Consider the following 20,629-nt stretch of genomic DNA (forward strand, 5'->3'; position numbering starts at 1 on the left):
ACCCACTGGGACAGCCAAAAAAGCCTGTGTGTCACTGGCTGGGTTTCCTCCACTGTCCAACATGATCCCTTTTGGATACAGTAGGGACACTCCCTCAGACCAGATGAATCACTCACTGGACACATGCAACAGGCATAATTACAGATCAGGCTCCCCTGTGAAGCAGGCAGAGCAAACTATTCTTTTTCCTAGCACCTACCTAGGAGGGTGCTACATCTAGAAACCATTGACAACAGGAAGCTGTCATATTTAGAAGCTGTACAAATACTACTGCTACAGTTGTGTATAAGATGCTTTCATCCTGCTGAATAGGGGGTCGAACAGACAAAAGTTCGGGTGTTTGTCCAAATGCCTAAACAGCCAAAGTTTGACCCAAACCTAGGTTCAGACCCAACCGTTGAATCATTCATACTCACTACATAAACATGCACGCTTAGCCAGCAAAATCATGCACACTTATTAAAACCAACGGCTACTGGTTTAGCCAACCGCCATTTAAAGTCTCAAGAAGTCGCATCAAGCACGAAGACACGGCGAGTGAATGTTTGGAGAGAGTCAGAACCGGTTGCAGGTAATGAGAATATGGAGGTCGTGCTGTCTCTCCATAATTCTAGATTTACTGTCACTCCTCATACAGGTGATTCATGTGTTTCAGCGCGCCGTTGAGTACTCATGTTCATTGCAAGATGAAAGCAGCGCAAGTCAGCAGAGAATGAAATGAGGCATCAATCTCCTCCAATGGACCCCCAAAGAGGAGTACCGGGCTCCCCCGGGAGGGCCGAGCTGTTTTATTTTTCACTCTGATTCTGACGTGGCTGATTGAAAATCGCGGCCTGCAGCGCCTGGGAGAGACGTCATCGCTTCATCCCGCTGAGACCAGCCTGATTTATAGGGAATATCTAAGAAGGACCCTCGTAGGGATGAAGTAAACCCATAAGGGATGCCGAGGAAAGAGTTTAACCCTTTGGGGAGCGACAGAGAATCTTGTAACATGGAGCTATAGGTAGTTACACAGTTAGATCAGAAAAAGACACGTGTATCATCAGAACACCAAAACCTGAAAAAATCCCAACCTGAGCCCTGAAGGCAGAAAGATACTTCCTGGATCTACATCTGTGGTGACCAACATGAAAATAATAGAGGGTGACCCCAAACACTTCCAGAGGGACGCACAATAGTAGTTTTCACACATTGAGGTGCATTATGTTGAGTTAGGAAGCTGTTCTATAATGCACCTCATGTTTTATGTTTTTGAAGAGAATGTCGAAGCTATCATGACAAAACCTCCCTGATTGATGTCAGTGGAGGCAATAATAACCCCCAGCATTGGTGTCAGTGGAGGCAATAATAACCCCCAGCATTGGTGTCAGTGGAGGCAATAATAACCCCCAGCATTGGTGTCAGTGGAGGCAATAATAACCCCCAGCATTGGTGTCAGTGGAGGCAATAATAACCCCCAGCATTGGTGTCAGTGGAGGCAGCAATAACCCCCAGCATTCGTGTCAGTGGAAACAATAATAACCCCCAGCATTGGTGTCAGTGGAGACAATAATAACCCCCAGCATTGGTGTCAATGGAGGCAATAATAATCCCCAGCATTGGTGTCAGTGGAGGCAGCAATAACCCCCAGCATTCGTGTCAGTGGAGGCAATAATAACCCCCAGCATTGGTGTCAGTGGAGGCAATAATAACCCCCAGCATTGGTGTCAGTGGAGGCAATAATAACCCCCAACATTGGTGTCAGTGGAGGCAATAATAACCCCCAGCATTGGTGTCAGTGGAGACAATAATAACCCCCAGCATTGGTGTCAGTGGAGGCAATAAAACCCCCAGCATTGGTGTCAGTAGAGGTAATAATAACCCCCAGCATTGATGTCAGTGGAGGCAATAATAACCCCCAGCATTGGTGTCAGTGGAGGCAATAATAACCCCCAGCATTGGTGTCAGTGGAGGCAATAATAACCCCCAGCATTAGTGTCAGTGGAGGGAATAATAACTCCCAGCATTGGTGTCAGTGGAGGCAATAATAACCCCCAGCATTGGTGTCAGTGGAGGCAATAATAACCCCCAGCATTGGGGTCAGTGGAGGAAATAATAACCCCCAGCATTGGTGTCAGTGGAGGCAATAATAACCCCCAGCATTTATGTCAGTGGAGACAAAAATAACCCCCAGCATTGATGTCAGTGGAGGCAATAATTACCCCCAGCATTGATGTCAGTGGAGGCAATAATTACCCCCAGCATTGGTGTCAGTGGAGGCAATAATTACCCCCAGCATTGGTGTCAGTGGAGGCAATAATTACCCCCAGCATTGGTGTCAGTGGAGGCAATAATTACCCCCAGCATTGGTGTCAGTGGAGGCAATAATTACCCCCAGCATTGGTGTCAGTGGAGGCAATAATTACCCCCAGCATTGGTGTCAGTGGAGGCAATAATAACCCCCAACATTGGTGTCAGTGGATTTTACCCTTCCCAGGCAAATCCTTGGTCCCTCAAAAGAAGTTATAGTACTAGCTGTAGTAGTTGTCATAAGCAGTAGTAGTAGTAGTCATCAGTAGTAGTAGTAGTCAGAAGTAGCAATAATAGTCAGCTGTAAAAATAATATGTAGCAGTAGCAGTAGAATTCAGCAGCAGTAGTCAGCAGTAATAGTAGTAGCAGTCATAGTCAGCAGTAGCAATAATAGCAGTAGTAGTCAGCACTCAGCAGTAGCAGTAGCAAAAGTAGTAAGCAGCAGTAGTAGTTTTCAGTAACAGTAGTAGTCAGCAGTAGCAGTAATGCTCAGCAGTAGTGGTAAGAGCCAGCAGAATTAGTAAGCAGTAGTAGTAGTCAGCAGTAGTAGCAGTCCGTAGTAGCAGTTGTAGTCAACAGTAACAGTAGTACTCAGCTGTAGCAAAAATAGTCAGCAGTAGTAGTAGTAGTAGTCAGCAGTAGTAGTCTGCCGTAGTAGAAATGGTCAGCAGTAGTAGTAATAGTGAGCAGAAGTAGTAAGCAATAGTAGTAGTAGTCAGCAGTAGCAGTAGTCCTCAGTAGCAGTGGTCGTAGTCAGCTGTAGCAATATTAGTCTGCAGTAGTAGTCTGCAGTAGTAGTCAGTAGTAGCAGTAACAGTCAGCAGTAGTAGTAGCAGACAGAAGTAGTAGTTGGCAGTAGTAGTGAACAGCAGCAGTAGTCCGCAGTAGCAGTGGTAGTAGTCAGCTGTAGCAATATTAGTCTGCAGTAGTAGTCAGCAGTAGCAATAGTAGTCAGTAGTAGCAGTAATAGTAAGCAGTAGTAGTAGCAGACAGAAGTAGCAGTTGGCAGTAGTATTGAACAGCAGTAGTTGTCTGCAGTAGCAGTAATATAGTAGTAATAGTCATCAGTAGTAGTAGTAGTAGTCAGCAGTAGTAGTCTGCTGTCTGCAGTAGTAATAGTACACAGCAGTGGTAGTCTGCAGTAGCAGTAATAGTAGTAGTAGTCAGCAGCACCCGAGGCATAAAAATCGCATCAAAAACGCACAGTTATAAAATTGCGTCAAAATTGGAAACAACTCTAACTACATAATTGCACCTGAAATTGCATCAATGTCACGTCACTGTCATGTGAACCAGGCCGGGAGAGCTCCGCCTTCAATCGGGGATAAGCCTGGTAAACCAGACCAGAGGGGGGAAAAGACTCACTCCCACCATACCCACCTTATTACATTGGGAGATACCAACCGGCGCCCCCAACCTGGAAAGGGAACTGGCAATCTGTTCCTGAAAACTGAAGAAATGAAGAAGAAATTCTTCAGATGAATGGCTATGCAATTTTTTTTTTTATAAATAGACCGCTATGTTAAATCATTTTCCCATAATCCCCTGAAGCTAAATCAAATAGGTCTTCGCTTTTCTGAAATGAAGGGGGGTGGAGTTGCGAACCTCTAGAGTAGATAAGGTGTTCCCAGTTTGCTGACAGGAAGACTTTGGACATAAAGTTGGGCAGATTTTCCCGCCACCTGTATAAAGAAGGATAATATATATAAGACAATCGGCCTCTGTGCCCCCAGTATGTGCCCTCCCAGCTCTCCGTGGCTCTGCACCACGGTCCGGCACTCAGATTGCGTCCTCTTTGCCTGATAAGTAATGAAGAGTCAGCGGTGGGTTAAGTGTATACAGCCAGAGGGTGATGTTTAATTAGGTAGGAAATGAAAGTCTTCTCCTCACTCCGCATTCGGCGTGATTGAGAGGCGAATGCTCGCCTGAGCGACAAGCCGATAAATCTTCAGCAGCAGCAAGCCGCGGACGTCAGCCAGGGATGTCACCGAAGGGCTTGTCGGCATTAATAATGAAGTTATACTAAAGTCTTCTAATTTGTTTTGCAAACCGATCGCGGTTTTAAGTTAAATACTCAATTACCGATTTTTTTTTTATTTTTTGTTGTTGCTCCCCTTGTCGAAACCCGTAGGGTGTCTCACCTCCAGTTTTTTAGTATTATATTTACAGAGGGGATAATAATTATTTGATCCCCTGCAGATTGTGTAAGTTTGCCCACTTACCTTACAAAGAAATGAAGGGTCTATCATTTTTATCATAGGTGTACTTAAATGATAGAGACAGAATATAAACCAAAAATCCTGAAAAAAAAAACACATGATACAAATGTTATGAGAAGCAGCTCATTGAGTAAAATAAGTATTTGACCCCCCTACCAACCAACCATAATTCTGGCTCCCACAGACTACAGTATGTGCTCATGTGGTACACAGATTACGCCTGCCAATTTAAGAAGGTGCTCCTAACTGCTACTCATTATGTGTATAAAATACTCCTATCCATAGAATCTCCTTCTTTCATTCAATCCCACCATCATGGGCAAGGCCAAAGAGCAGTCAAAGGATGTCATGGACAAGACTGTAGACCTGCACAAGGCTGGAATGGGCTTCAAGACCATCAGCAAGAAGCTTGGTGAGAGGGTGACAACTGTTGGAGCGAATATTCACAAATGGAAGAAATACAAAATAACCATCAATCGCCCTCAGTCTGGAGCTCCATGGAAGATTTCGCCTCATGGGGTAAAGATGATGATGATGAGAAAAGTGAGGGATCAGCCCAGAACTACACAGGAGGAGCTTATGAATGATCTCAAGGAAGTTGGGACCCCAGTCACCAAACAAACCACTGGTAGCACAATATGCCGCCATAGAATAAAATCCCGCAGCGCCTGCAATGGCCCCCTCCCCAAGAAGGCGCATGTACCGGCCCGTCTGAAGCTTGCCAATGAATATCTAAATCAGTGGTTCTTAACCTGGGTTCGATCGAACCCCAGGGGTTCGGTGAGTCAGTCTCGTGGGTTCGGCGGAGGTAATTTCTGAACTGGTCTCTGAAAGACAACAGCAGAAGTCAAACTGATTTGCAGTAAATATTCATTATTATGTTTTTGTGTGAAAATCATGTTTTAATGGTTTTGTTCTATGTTTTTAATGGTTTTGTTATTTAATGGTTTTGTTCTATGTTCCTTAATGGTTTTGTTATTTAATGGTTTTGTTCATTTTGTGCACCTATGTATAAATATATACCTAAATATATACCTATGTTTTGAATTTGAAAAAATCATATTTTATTTTTCCAATTAAGAAGGGTTTCGGTGAATGCGCATATGAAACTGGTGGGGTTCAGTACCTCCAACAAGGTTAAGAACCACTGATCTAAATGATTCAGAGAAGGATTGGGAGAAAGTGCTGTGATCAGATGAGACCAAAATTGAGCTCTTTGGCATTAACTCGACTCACCGTGTTTGGAGGAAGAAAAATGCTCACTATGACCCTAAGAACACCATCCCTACAGTCAAGCACGGAGGTGGAAACATTATGCTTTGGGGCTGTTTCTCTGCTAAAGGTAGAGGCCGACTTTGCTGCATTAAGGGGCCAATGGACGGGGCCATGTATTGTAAAATGTTGGATGAGAACCTCCTTCCCTCAGCCAGAACACTGAAGATGGGTCGTGGATGGGTCTTCCAGCATGACAATGACCCAAAACATACCGCCAAGGCAAAAAAGGAGTGGCTCAAGAAGAAGCACTTTAACAGCTTGCCGACCGCCGCACGACTATTTACTGTGGCGGTCAGCCCCTAACAGGCAGAGCAACGTAGTACTACGTCGCTAGCCTGTGAGGGTAAGGGGAGCGAGTGCGCGCCACCGGAGGCGCGCTCCCGCGCGGTCACGGACCCCCCCCCCCGCGCGCGTGACCGGCGGACCCGATTGTCCACCGGTCACTCGGCAATCGTCGGTGCAGAGGGAGAAAGGCAGGCGGCTAATGTAAACAAGCCGCCTGTCATTCTCCCCTGTGTAAGAAAACGGGTTATCATACGGTTCTACAATGTAGGACCATTGATCACTGTTCATACACCTCAAGCCACAGCCAATCACAGTTAGAAGCACGCCCCTAGGGACACATATAACCCCTCCCTCTCAAAAAAAGTTAACCCCTTCACTGCCAGTGTAATTTTACAGTAACAGTGCATATGTATAGCACTGATTACTGTAGAAATGTCACTGGTAAACCCAAAAGTGTCAAAAATGTCAGTCAAGAGTCCGTCACAATGTCGCAGTACCGCAAAAAAAAATCGCAGATTGCCGCCATTACACGTTAAAAAAAAAAAAAAAACAACAAAAATGACAAAAATCTTTCCCTTAGTTAGTAAACGCGATAACTTTTGCGCAAACCAATCAAAATACGCTTTTTGCGATTTTTTTTACCAAACATATGTAGCATATAACAAATTGGCCGAAAATGTTAAAAAATTTTGATTTTTACATTTTTTTGGGGGGGAATTTCGTATAAAAAAATGTGAAAAATATTGTTATTTTTGCCAAATTGACGCTATTATTTTGTTTATAGCGCAAAAAGTAAAAATCGCACAGGTGATCAAATACCACCAAAAGAAAGCTCTGTTTGTGGGGGAAGAAAAAGGACGTCAAATTCGTTTAGGTACAGTGTTGCACGACCACGCAATTGTCCATTAAAGTCACACAGTGCCGAATCGCAAAAAAAACCCTGGTCGGAATGGGGGTAAAAATCTTCCGGGGCTTAAGTGGTTAAGGTCATATAGTAGCCAGTCTCCAGATCTTAATCCTATAGAAAGTTTATGGAGGGAGCTGAAACTTATGCTGGCCATACACTAGCCAAAAAATCCTTCGGAAATTTGACATTTGGTCCGATCGTTTGTTTTTCGTCCACTTAATGGGCACAAATAGAAAATTGTTTTTAACTTTACAGAGCCGAAAAATCGAAAAAGAACAGTTTGGAAAATTCTGCCGAACGAACGATAAATTGAAAGGTTAATGTGTTTCTTGGCCGAACTGTTTGCACTGCGCAAATGTGACAAACGTCCATTGAACGATTTATCGTTCGAAATTCGATCATTACATGATGGCACGATCGTCTGCTCTCACGGACAATTTTTCGTTTTTCGAAAATGTGTTTGAACGATTTTTCGACTAGCGTATGTCCAGCTTTAGAGCTGCCAAGCGACAGCCTAAAGAAACCTTAAGGATTTAGGGAAGATCTATAAAGAAGAGTGGACCAAAATCCCTCCTGTGCAAACCTGGTAACCAACTACAAGAAACGTCTTACCTCTCTGCTTGCCAACAAGGGTTTCTCCATCAAGTACTAATCAGTACTACAATCAGTGCCCATCAGTGCTGCCTATCAGTGCCCATCAGTGAAGCCTTTCAGTGCAGCCTATCAATGCCCTTCATTGCTGCCTAATAGTGCCCATCAGTGCTGCCTATCAGTGCTTTTCTGTGCCACCTATCAGTGCCCTTCAATACCACCTGTCAGTGCTGCTTCATCCTCTAAAACCAATAGGGTATGACCACCCTCCTCCTGCGCTTGGTATCCAAACCCCTCGACCACACTCCTCACGGGACTCACAACTGGCTTCTCAAATGGCTTAAGTCTTGCTGCCCATATCGGACTGGGGTAGTCCACCGGTACTAGAATCAAAGAAAACAAAAAAGGGCGCACCGACCTAGCGCATTATCCTCAGTAGAAGGCTTTATTTATGTAACAATAAAAAATGGCTACTCACAGACGTAGATGAAAGTACATCATATCAAGCTAGATTGCTCCAATGTCCGGGTGTAGTCCATACAATCGTTCATAATCGATGAGATAACGTCTGACGCGTTTCGAGGCCTAGCCTCTTCCTCAGAGCCCTGCCTCTGCCCCACTGACCCCATCCTCTGCTCCATTGACCACATATGTGGCACTTGGGCGAATCATGTCTCAGAGTCTGATGAGGAAACCTCAGCTGTTCACTGTGAATGGCTTCCTCATTAGACCTTGAGAGAAGAATGTTAAACCGCAGCTGGGGTGGTACAAATTTAGTTTGGGGGTGGGGGGGCGCCTGATTTTAGTCATGCCTAGGGCAACACAAAACCTAAATACACCCCACAGGTGACAACGCAGGAGCACAATTGGAAGACAGAAACAAAGCGTTGTCACCCTATAACAGGAAGTGCCTGAACAACCTTCACAGCAGGATCAGCGGTTGTTACTTTAATGAAAGCTTTAAAATGATTTTTGAATGGACATGAAGACGTTAAAGCTTCAATGAGGTCTCAGTTTAAGCTCGCTCCTTTTATTCCGTTTTTAGATATATACCACGCTGGGGCTTCCCTGCCATCTTTATTTTAGGTTTGCCCCGAAACTACAAGTTTTTCTTTTGTTTTTTTGCCATATAAAAACGTCAGATACCATTTTTCTTTTCCGCTCACGGCTGCTTTTAGCTTTGCCGCTGCGAGGAAACACAGCCGGGAAATCCCAAGATGTTCATAATGAACTTAGCTGGAACTTGAATACAGTGGGGGGAAAAAATAAGAGAGGCCAAAAATAGCCAGAGGTTTATCTGCCGGAATGGAGGGAAAGAGCGCGCTTTTCATCACTTTATATATTTATATTTATCGTGTACTTGCTTGCCATGCACAATTATGGAAAGGAGCTTTTATCAGGAATACGCTGAGCATGGGAGTTCCTTATAGAGTAAGGTGACCAGATTTTTAAAATGAAACATATTTTTTTCATTGCCAAAAGGCACAGGACTACATAATACACAGAGCGCTGGGTACAGGACTGCATAATACACAGAGCGCTGGGTACAGGACTACATAATACACAGAGCGCTGGGCACAGGACTACATAATACACAGAGCGCTGGGCACAGGACTGCATAATACACAGAGCGCTGGGTACAGGACTGCATAATACACAGAGCGCTGGGTACAGGACTACATAATACACAGAGCGCTGGGCACAGGACTACATAATACACAGAGCGCTGGGCACAGGACTGCATAATACACAGAGCGCTGGGTACAGGACTGCATAATACACAGAGCGCTGGGTACAGGACTGCTTAATACACAGAGCGCTGGGTACAGGACTACATAATACACAGAGCGCTGGGCACAGGACTACATAATACACAGAGCGCTGGGCACAGGACTGCATAATACACAGAGCGCTGGGTACAGGACTGCATAATACACAGAGCGCTGGGTACAGGACTGCATAATACACAGAGCGCTGGGTACAGGACTACATAATACACAGAGCTCTGGGAACAGGACTGCATAATACACAGAGCGCTGGGCACAGGACTACATAATACACAGAGTGCTGGGCACAGGACTACATAATACACAGAGCGCTGGGTACAGGACTACATAATACACAGAGCGCTGGGTACAGGACTGCATAATACACAGAGCGCTTGGCACAGGACTACATAATACACAGAGCTCTGGGAACAGGACTGCATAATACACAGAGCGCTGGGCACAGGACTACATAATACATAGAGCACTGCGAACAGGACTGCATAATACACAGAGCACTGGGCACAGGACTGCATAATACACAGATCGCTGGGCACAGGACTGCATAATACACAGAGCGCTGGGCACAGGACTACATAATACACAGAGTGCTGGGCACAGGACTAAATAATACACAGAGCGCTGGGAACAGGGCTACATAATACACAGAGCGCTGGGCACAGGACTTCATAATACACAGAGCTCTGGGCACAGGACTGCATAATACACAGAGCGCTGGGTGCAGGACTACATAATACACAGAGCGCTGGGCACAGGACTACATAATACACAGAGTGCTGGGCACAGGACTAAATAATACACAGAGCGCTGGTAACAGGACTACATAATACACAGAGTGCTGGGAACAGGACTACATAATACACAGAGCGCTGGGCACAGGACTTCATAATACACAGAGCGCTGGGCACAGGACTGCATAATACACAGAGCGCTGGGTACAGGACTGCATAATACACAGAGCGCTGGGTACAGGACTGCATAATACACAGAGCGCTGGGTACAGGACTACATAATACACAGAGCTCTGGGAACAGGACTGCATAATACACAGAGCGCTGGGCACAGGACTACATAATACACAGAGTGCTGGGCACAGGACTACATAATACACAGAGCGCTGGGTACAGGACTACATAATACACAGAGCGCTGGGTACAGGACTGCATAATACACAGAGCGCTTGGCACAGGACTACATAATACACAGAGCTCTGGGAACAGGACTGCATAATACACAGAGCGCTGGGCACAGGACTACATAATACATAGAGCACTGCGAACAGGACTGCATAATACACAGAGCACTGGGCACAGGACTGCATAATACACAGATCGCTGGGCACAGGACTGCATAATACACAGAGCGCTGGGCACAGGACTACATAATACACAGAGTGCTGGGCACAGGACTAAATAATACACAGAGCGCTGGGAACAGGGCTACATAATACACAGAGCGCTGGGCACAGGACTTCATAATACACAGAGCTCTGGGCACAGGACTGCATAATACACAGAGCGCTGGGTGCAGGACTACATAATACACAGAGCGCTGGGCACAGGACTACATAATACACAGAGTGCTGGGCACAGGACTAAATAATACACAGAGCGCTGGCAACAGGACTACATAATACACAGAGTGCTGGGAACAGGACTACATAATACACAGAGCGCTGGGCACAGGACTTCATAATACACAGAGCGCTGGGCACAGGACTGCATAATACACAGAGCGCTGGGTGCAGGACTACATAATACACAGAGCACTGGGCACAGGACTGCATAATACACAGAGTGCTGGGCATAGGACTGCATAATACACAGAGTGCTGGGCACAGGACTACATAATACACAGAGCGCTGGGCACAGGACTTCATAATACACAGAGCGCTGGGCACAGGACTGCATAATACACAGAGCGCTGGGTGCAGGACTAAATAATACACAGAGCGCTGGCAACAGGACTACATAATACACAGAGTGCTGGGAACAGGACTACATAATACACAGAGCGCTGGGCACAGGACTTCATAATACACAGAGCGCTGGGCACAGGACTGCATAATACACAGAGCGCTGGGTGCAGGACTACATAATACACAGAGCACTGGGCACAGGACTGCATAATACACAGAGTGCTGGGCATAGGACTGCATAATACACAGAGTGCTGGGCATAGGACTGCATAATACACAGAGTGCTGGGCACAGGACTGCATAATACACAGAGCGCTGGGCACAGGACTGAATCCGGGGACAAAACCGGGGACAGACTTGGTCCGGGGACAGTGTCCTCAGTCCGGGGACTGTCCTCGGAAACCGGGGATGTCTGGTCACCCTATTATAGAGTGGTAATAAATCCTGGTTAATCAGAAGTTCTAGCGATCCCTAGAGGGTCAGTCCTGGGCCAGGCTGACCCAGAAGCGGGTAAAGCTGAGGTCCTGGACTCGCCACCCCACAGTACTCTTCATGGTGACAGCTGGGCCCTACTCTGTTTGAATGAGGTGAGTCTGATGTGAGTGAAGCCTTCAACCAGCAATTGCAGTCTTAACTCATAAATCCATTGTAACTACAATATATTGTTACCATGTATCTAAGACACTTCCAGACCGGGCCCATTCTATCACTTTTTTACATGTAACAGTCAGTATTTTTTGCTAGAAAATTACTTAGATCCCCCAAACATTATATATATTTTTTTAAGTAGAGGCCCTAGAACAGGGGTAGGCAAACTTTCAGAGGTTGAGATCTGTAAAATTTCAAAGAATCTGTTGCCATCTGGTACAATCGGTCCCTTTACAAACCGCGCTAGAATTTAAAGTGAATATGTGCCAATGTGCGTGTATAATAAATTACCAATTTATGTGAATAAATTCATTAAAAAAAAAAAGTACATACAATAAGTAAATTACATAAATGTAACAGACCACACTGTTTGAATAATGCAATATATAAATGAATAAATAGTAAAGTGTATGTAGTGCTAAAAATGCATTTGGTGCTTAAAAATATAATATGACCAGTGCCCATCCCATGCAGCCTGACCAGTGCCTATCCCATGCAGCCTGACCAGTGCCCAGCAATGCAGCCTGACCAGTGCCCATCCCATGCAGCCTGACCAGTGCCCATCCCATGCAGCCCGACCAGTGCCCATCCAATGCAGGCTGACCAGTGCCCACCCCATGCAGCCTGACCAGTGCCCATCCAATGCAGGCTGACCAGTGCCCATCCCATGCAGCCTGACCAATGCCCAGCAATGCAGCCTGACCAATGCCCAGCAATGCAGCCTGACCAGTACCCATCCCATGCAGCCTGACCAATGCCCAGCAATGCAGCCTGACCAGTACCCATCCCATGCAGCCTGACCAGTGCTCATCCAATTCAGGCTGACCAGTGCCCATCCAATGCAGCCTGACCAGTGCCCATCCCATGCAGCCTGAACAGCGCCCATCCCATGCAGCCTGACCTGTGTCCATCCCATGCAGCCTGATCAGTGCCCAGCAAAGCAGCCTTACCAGTGCAGGGGATCAGAAAGAAGAGAGGAAGAGAGCCTACTGCATCATCACACAAGTCCCGCCTCCTGGTTTGGCTCTTTTAATTGACAGAGTGCACTGCGCCTGCGTGCAGTTTAAAAGGCCTGAAGCAACTTCTAATGAACTCAGCTGGCGCAGGGGAGAGCACACTGCGCATGCACATACAGTTTAATGAACAGGATTTGCCACTAGAGGGGCACACCGTTCAAATGTCCAGCCCATCCTGCAATCAACAGGACAGAGCTGGACTATGAGCTGCCAGTGACAGCTCGGGGACACCTATAAGGCATTAATAACAAAGGGGTTAACTGCCTGCTCCTGCATACAAAATGGCCGCAGTCTTGCTAACATGCCAACTATCCCACAAAGTCACTTTCACTGGGAAATAAAGGCCTGGTGTACACCGACCTTATATTTGTGCGCATTACCGATTCTCACGGCATCCATCGTTCAATCTTCCGGAGTTCCCCCCACCCCTTTTTAATAACCTGACTTGGTGGAATAGGCTGATACATAATTTACGGCGCGGCACAGACATCATTCTAAAAGGAGTCATTTTCCCCGCAGTGTATTTCCGAGGAGCTCTCCTTACAGAGGGAGGCCGTAAATCTCAGCCTCTAGTCCTCCCTGGTACTCACCTCCCATCCTGCACTGGGAATTCCCTTCATTCCCCCAAAGTATTCGGTGACGGCTCCGTCAATAAGCTGTCAGGCTCACAGCAACACCTCCGACATGAATTAACCACTTCTGGACCGGAAGCTTTTACCCCCCCCCCCCTTAATGACCCGGATGTTTTTTGCGATTTGGCACTAACGGACAATTGCGCGGTCGTGCTGCGCTGTACCCAAATAAAATTGAAGTCCCTTTTTCCCGCAATCAGAGCTTTCGTTTGGTGATATTTGATCACCTGTGCGATTTTTATTTTTTGCGCTATAAACAAAAAAAAAAAGCGACAATTCTGAAAAAAAAAAAACAATATTTTTCACATTCTGCTATATAACATTCCCAATAAAAAAAAATTAAAAAATCATAGTAATGGTACATACCCAGGGATCCTATGAACGCATGTATGCATCCACACGAGGTAGGGCTCCTCAATGCAATAGTATATGGTCCTCATGGTTTGACTGGTATTCCCAACGTTCTCTTTTATCTGTTGGTGTTTCGCCTTAACTTGCAGAATTAACAGTTTTTTTTTTGCTTTCGTTTGACATATCTCGGCGGTGACCCCTCGGCCCTCTGCCACAGTTTGGTCCCATTAGGGGTGCCGGGACCGAGGACGTCACTTCCATTCCTGAAATGACCATATACTCACCTCTTGCTCCCATCCTAGGTAAGGTGACTGTATCCAATTTCGTCTTGTACTTCTCAATGTTGCTGTCCACACCTATGTTATGTATTTATGTTTCTCCGACAATGTATTAGGGCTCTTTCACACGGTCCGCCTCCGTAGGCGGATCCGTGTTGCTCAGCGGGGATCGATCCGCGATCCCCGCTGAGCCGGCGGATGACAGCTCCGTCTCCGCTTGCAGTGCAGAGAGGGAGGTGTCTCAGCCAGTGGTGTATTTTGGTTTTGTGCTGCCCTAGGCAAGACTAAAATTGGGCGCCCCCCTCCTATGTAAATTTGCCCCACTCCTTCCTTTTTAACAGATGTGACCTCCAAAATTTAAGGACTAAAAGTCCCAGCATGAACCCCTGAGATCTCACGAGAGGGGGGGGGGTTAGAGAGGGGGGGAGAGAGAGGGGGGTGGGTGAGGGAGGGAGAGAGAGAGGGGGGTGGGTGAGGGAGGGAGAGAGAGAGGGGATGAGAGAGGGGGGTGAGAAAGAGAGAGGGGGGATGAGAGAGAGAGAGGGGGGATGAGAGAGAAAGGGGGGTGAGAGAGAAAGTGAGAGGGGGGTGAGAGAGATAGAGGGGGGATGAGAGAGAGGGGGGATAAGAGAGAGAGGGGGAATGAGAGGATGAGAGAGAGAGAAATAGAGGGGGAATGAGAGAGAGAGAAGAAGGGTGAGAGAGAAAGGAGGAGGGGTAAAAGAGGCGGCTCTAGCAACCAGTGGCCAATAGAATCTCAGGTGGGGGGGGGGGGCAGTTCTTTTTGCTGCCCCCCGCAAAGTGCTGCCCTAGGCCTGGGCCTTGTCGGCCTAGGCCAAAATACAGCGCTGGTCTCAGCCCCCGCTGCCCTCTATGGGGGATCGGATGAGAGCGGACCGCTTGTCCGCTCTCATCAGATTCGATCCGATCCGATTACTGAACGGTTGGAAAAATAGGGTTTCCATCCGTCCAGATTTCACGGACAGGATCGGATGCGGATGGCAGCGGGTGTCAGCGGAGGTGTCTCCACTGCCACCCGCTGCCCCATAGAGCTGCATGGAGGATCCGATCAGATCCGCCTAAAAAAACTGACAGACGGATCTGATCGGATCGCCCGTGTGAAAGAGCCCTTACTGTGGTAATTTCAACAGGTTATCTGTTATGCTATGTTAAGATCTGTAATTTGGTTACTTATTTCTATGTTATCTCAAAAAAAATTTTTAATAAAAACTATTGAAACGAAAAAAAAATTAAAAAATATAATTTTTTCGTCCTTTTAGGCCAATTTGTATTCTGCTGCAAATTTTTGGCAAAAAAAATCTCAATAAGCGCATTTTGATTGGTTTGCGCAAAAGTTATTGCGTCTACAAACTAGGGGAAAGTTTTATGTCATTTTTTATTTATTTATTTATTTTTTTACTAGTAATGGCAGCAATCTGCGATTTTTAGCATTTTTAGCATTTTTATATGATTTGTGCTGCATTTGTATATGCTACATATTTTTTCTTTATTTGCAAATGTTTTCCCCGCGAAAAGGGGAGTTATCCTTCAGCCTCGGTTCACATTTATGCGATGCGGGAAGGCTGCGAATCCGCAGCCTGTTCCCGCATCGCACACGCACCCCCGGCAGTTCACACTGCCATATGCGATACGCTGGGGGTGTCAATGTAATGTTAACGACACCCCCAGTTTGATCGCATATCGCAGTGCGATCGTGCAGTTCGCACAGGATCGGATCGCACAAGTGAGAACCGCTGTGCGATCCGATCCTGATGCGGCTGCCAAAAAGGGTCCCTGTGCGTGTTTGGTGCGGCTGCGGTGCGAATTTAGCCATACAAACTGTATGGCTAAACTCGCACCGCACAGCCGATCGCATGTAATGTCGGAGCAGTGCGCTCCGACATTACATGCGAACCCCGCACACGCACAAGTGTGAACCGGGGCTTAAGCTCTGGGGGATGGAGCGCAATGCGTTGCGGGAGTGGCCTGGCTGGAGCCCAGTCTGAGGTTGTTATTTACACTAAATTACTAAAAGTATTGGGACGCCTGCCTTTATACACACACATGCCCCTCCTATCCAGGTGTACAGGGGAGCTGCACAGGCCCCCTGGAGCATGGGGCTCAGTTGCAATTGCAACCCCTGTAGTTACGCCCCTGATGCACATGGACTTTAATGGAATCCCAGTCTTCGTCCGTAGGGTTCAATATTGAGTTGGCCCACCCTTTGCAGCTATAACAGCTTCAACTCTTCTGGGAAGGCTGTCCACAAGGTTTAGGAGTGTGTCTATGGGAATGTTTGACCATTCTTCCAGAAGAGCATTTGTGAGGTCAGGTACTGATGTTGGACGGGAAGGCCAAAACAATCAGGTTGAGGTCAGGACTCTGTGCAGGCCAGTCAAGTTTCTCCACCCCAAACTGGCTCATCCATGTCTTTATGGACCTTGCTTTGTGCACTGGTGCAAATCATTTGGTGGAGGAGGGATTATGGTGTGGGGTTGTTTTTCAGGGGTCGGGTTTGGCCCCTTAGTTCCAGTGAAGGGAACTCTTAAGGCGTCAGCATACCAAGACATTTTGGACAATTTCATGCTCCCAACTTTGTGGGAACAGTTTGGGGACGGCCCCTTCCTGTTCCAACATGACTGCGCACCAATGCACAAAGCAAGGTCCATAAAGACATGGATGAGTGAGTTTGAGGTGGAGGAACTTGACTGGCCTGCACAGAGTCCTGACCTCAACCTGACAGATCACCTTAGGGATGAATTACAGCGCGTGGGCATCCTCACCCAACATCAGTGCCTGACCTCACAAATGCGTTTCTGGAAGAATGGTCAAACATTCCCATGGACACTCCTAAACCTTGTGGACAGCCTTCCCAGAAGAGTTGAAGCTGTTATAGCTGCAAAGGGTGGGCCAACTCAATATTGAACCCTACGAACTAAGACTGGGGTGCCATTAAAGTTCATGTGCGTGTAAAGGCAGGCGTCCCAATACTTTTGGTAATATAGTGTATCCGATCGTCTCTAGGATGTAATTATTCTCGTTATTTCTCTAAAATGTTGCCCTTTTCTATGACTATTTTATTCAGTCCTATGTAACCACCCACGTTGTTATCTTGGCTGATCGCGTAATAATAAAAAACCTTTGTAATAGAAATCAGGAAATACTCAGAAAAGTAAATACCAGACAGAGGGACGTGGAAGTAGGTCATCCTTTTCTTTCCTGAGAACGCGGCGCTCTTTATTTCTCTGTAAAGCGCGGGCTGGCTTTTGTTGGATGGATATAATACATGGAATCTATAGTGGGGCTTCCTCTATGTAATGGAACAATTCCCCGGGCGCCCCCATTACCTCTCCTATAGACGCCGGCCGCCCTTCTTCCTGCAGATATTGATTTACCGCCTCTGACACAGATAACATCTTCCTGACTATAGAAGAATCACTTCCAATACACTTCAATGTGACACAAAGTATCCGGAGTGGGAAATAAGTCTTCTGTGCGGTGCGGTAATGGAGTGCCCGGCACTATGAAATCCCCGAAAGATGAACAACGGCGCAGACCGCCTTCACTGCCACCACCCTGTGCAAAGACACCGCTACTAATGCTGGAATTCTGCTGCAGGCAGGAGGAAGCATTTCCTCAATAGCCCCTCCCCCAGTGATCAGACTGTACATTGTAACTTTGTAGTAGGAGGAGGGAGCATTTCCTCAGTCTCCCTCCCCAGTGATCAGACTGTACATTGTAACTTTGTAGAAGGAGGAGGAGGTATTTCCTCAGTCTCCCTCCCCCAGTGATCAGACTGTACATTGTAACTTTGTAGAAGGAGGAGGAGGTATTTCCTCAGTCTCCCCTCCCCCAGTGATCAGACTGTACATTGTAACTTTGTAGAAGGAGGAGGAGGTATTTCCTCAGTCTCCCTCCCTCAGTGATCAGACTGTACATTGTAACTTTGTAGAAGGAGGAGGAGGTATTTCCTCAGTCTCCCTCCCCCAGTGATCAGACTGTACATTGTAACTTTGTAGAAGGAGGAGGAGGCATTTCCTCAGTCTCCCCTCCCCTTCCCCAGTGATCAGACTGTACATTGTAACTTTGTAGAAAGAGGAGGAGGCATTTCCTCAATCTCCCCTCCCCCAGTGATCAGACTGTACATTGTAACTTTGTAGTAAGAGGAGGGAGCATTTCCTCAGTCTCCCCTCCCCCAGTGATCAGAATGTACATTGTAACTTTGTAGAAGGAGGAGGAGGCATTTCCTCAGTCTCCCCTCCCCCAGTGATCAGACTGTACATTGTAACTTTGTAGAAGGAGGAGGAGGCATTTCCTCAGTCTCCCCTCCCCTTCCCCAGTGATCAGACTGTACATTGTAACTTTGTAGTAGCAGGAGGGAGCATTTCCTCAGTCTCCCCTCCCCCAGTGATCAGACTGTACATTGTAGCTTTGTAGGAGGAGGAAGCATTTCCTCAGTCTCCCCTCCCCCAGTGATCAGACTGTACATTGTAACTTTGTAGAAGAAGGAGGAAGCATTTCCTCAGTCTTCCCTCCCCCAGTGATCAGATTGTACATTGTAACTTTGTAGAAGGAGGAGGAAACATTGTATTATTCTCCCCTACCCCAGTGATCAGACTGTACATTATAACTGTAGACGTGAGGGGGGAGCATTTCCTCAGTCTCCCCTCCCCCAGTGATCAGACTGTACATTGTAACTTTGTAGCAAGTCACAAGGAGGTAGCAACAGAGGCTGAGCTGGGTGAATTTTCCTCGTAATATGCAGTAAATGTATTGTAATTTTTGTAACCCTTTCACTATTTTTGCTTTTTTACAAAGGTTACAAAATCATTTTAAGCTCAAAGATTACTAAAAATCCCCCAAAAATTTGTTTATCAAGCACAAACATTCAGTAAAAAAAAAAGTTGATTTTAAGGTACAAAATTGCAATTCCCAATTTCCTATAATATAAAAGTGATGATAAAAAATAAAAGATAAAAGATGAGTAAATAGAAACCCGACATGTCCAGCTTTAAAATTGTGTGCGCCCGTGAAAAAGCGACAAACTGCTCCCCGCCATTTTCCATAGGTGACCTTTTAAAGCCCCAAAAAGCCATCAGTTTTTGAGTTATTCATGAATAATGGAAATAAAATGATCACTTCTACTCTGGCGCACACCGCGATATGCATCATCATGGGTAGTAGGGATCGATCAATTATTGGCAAGGCCGATATATTGAGGGCCGATATGCACTTTCCCCGATATATCGGAATCGGCCCCGGAAGTTACCAACATTACCGATATTGTGCGCGCCGCACACCTGACGTCATTGCGTGTGTTGCTTCACATGTCTCAGCGCGCTGGGCCTATCATTTGACACGTTCTGCCTTCTAAGACCGCCTCCCACGCCTCGGACAGTGTATGCAGCTGCAGCCTGGTCACGGTGCCAGCCAGTCAGCCACCCACGGGCCCTGGCCTCAGCCCCCCACCACAGGGTGCCAGCCAGCCACCCACAGCAGTGTGCCAGCCGCCAGTCATTGACCCACAACAGGGTGTCAGGCCAGCATTCAGCCACCCACCCCACAACAGGATGCCAGCAGTCAGCCACCCACCCAACAACAGGGTTCCAGCAAGTCAGCCACCCACCCCACAACAGGGTGCCAGCAGTCAGCCACCCACCCCACAACAGGGTGCCAGCAAGTAAGTCTCCCACAGGGTGACACCAAACCAGCCACCCACCACAGTGTTCCAGCAAGCCAGCCACCCACAACAGCAGTATTTCTTGGCTCTGAGGAAGGGGGTTCGCCCTCGAAACGCGTCAGCCTAAGCTACAGCAGCTCCATGTGGTTCTGCCGCATGCCGTCCAGCACTACGCAGTGCCTGACCTCCTTGGAGACGTCTTTACTTATACATTGAATTGTTGATTTGTGTGTATTATCACACTTTGTATGTGAGTATATTTTATGCATTTTACTATTTTAATAAATGTTTTTAGTGGTAATGCACTAGGTCGGTGCGCCCCTCTTTTTGTTATCTTTTCTTCAGTTTGTATCAGATACCCTTGGTCCTGAGGTGGCAGCAAGACCTTCAGTCCTACCCATCCATATTTGTTGGAAACTTGCCTCTTCCTTCCCATTATTGCACTAGAGCGCAGGAGAATTGAACTACCCACAACAGGCCAGGGTGAGTGACACCAAGCAAGCCACTCACAACAGGGTGACACCAAGCCAGCTACCCACCACAGTGTTCCAGAAAGCCAGCCACCCACAACAGGGTGACACCAAGCCAGCTACCCACCACAGTGTTCCAGCAAGCCAGCCACCCACAACAGGGTGACACCAAGCCAGCGACCCACAACAGGGTGCCAGCAAGCCACCCACACTGCCAGCCGCCAGGCATCAGTCACTGACCCACAACAGGGTGCCAGCAAGCCACCCACACTGCCAGGCGTC

This window comes from Pelophylax lessonae (genome assembly GCF_965119305.1).
Source record: "Pelophylax lessonae genome assembly, chromosome: 11".
Classification (NCBI taxonomy): domain Eukaryota; kingdom Metazoa; phylum Chordata; class Amphibia; order Anura; family Ranidae; genus Pelophylax; species Pelophylax lessonae.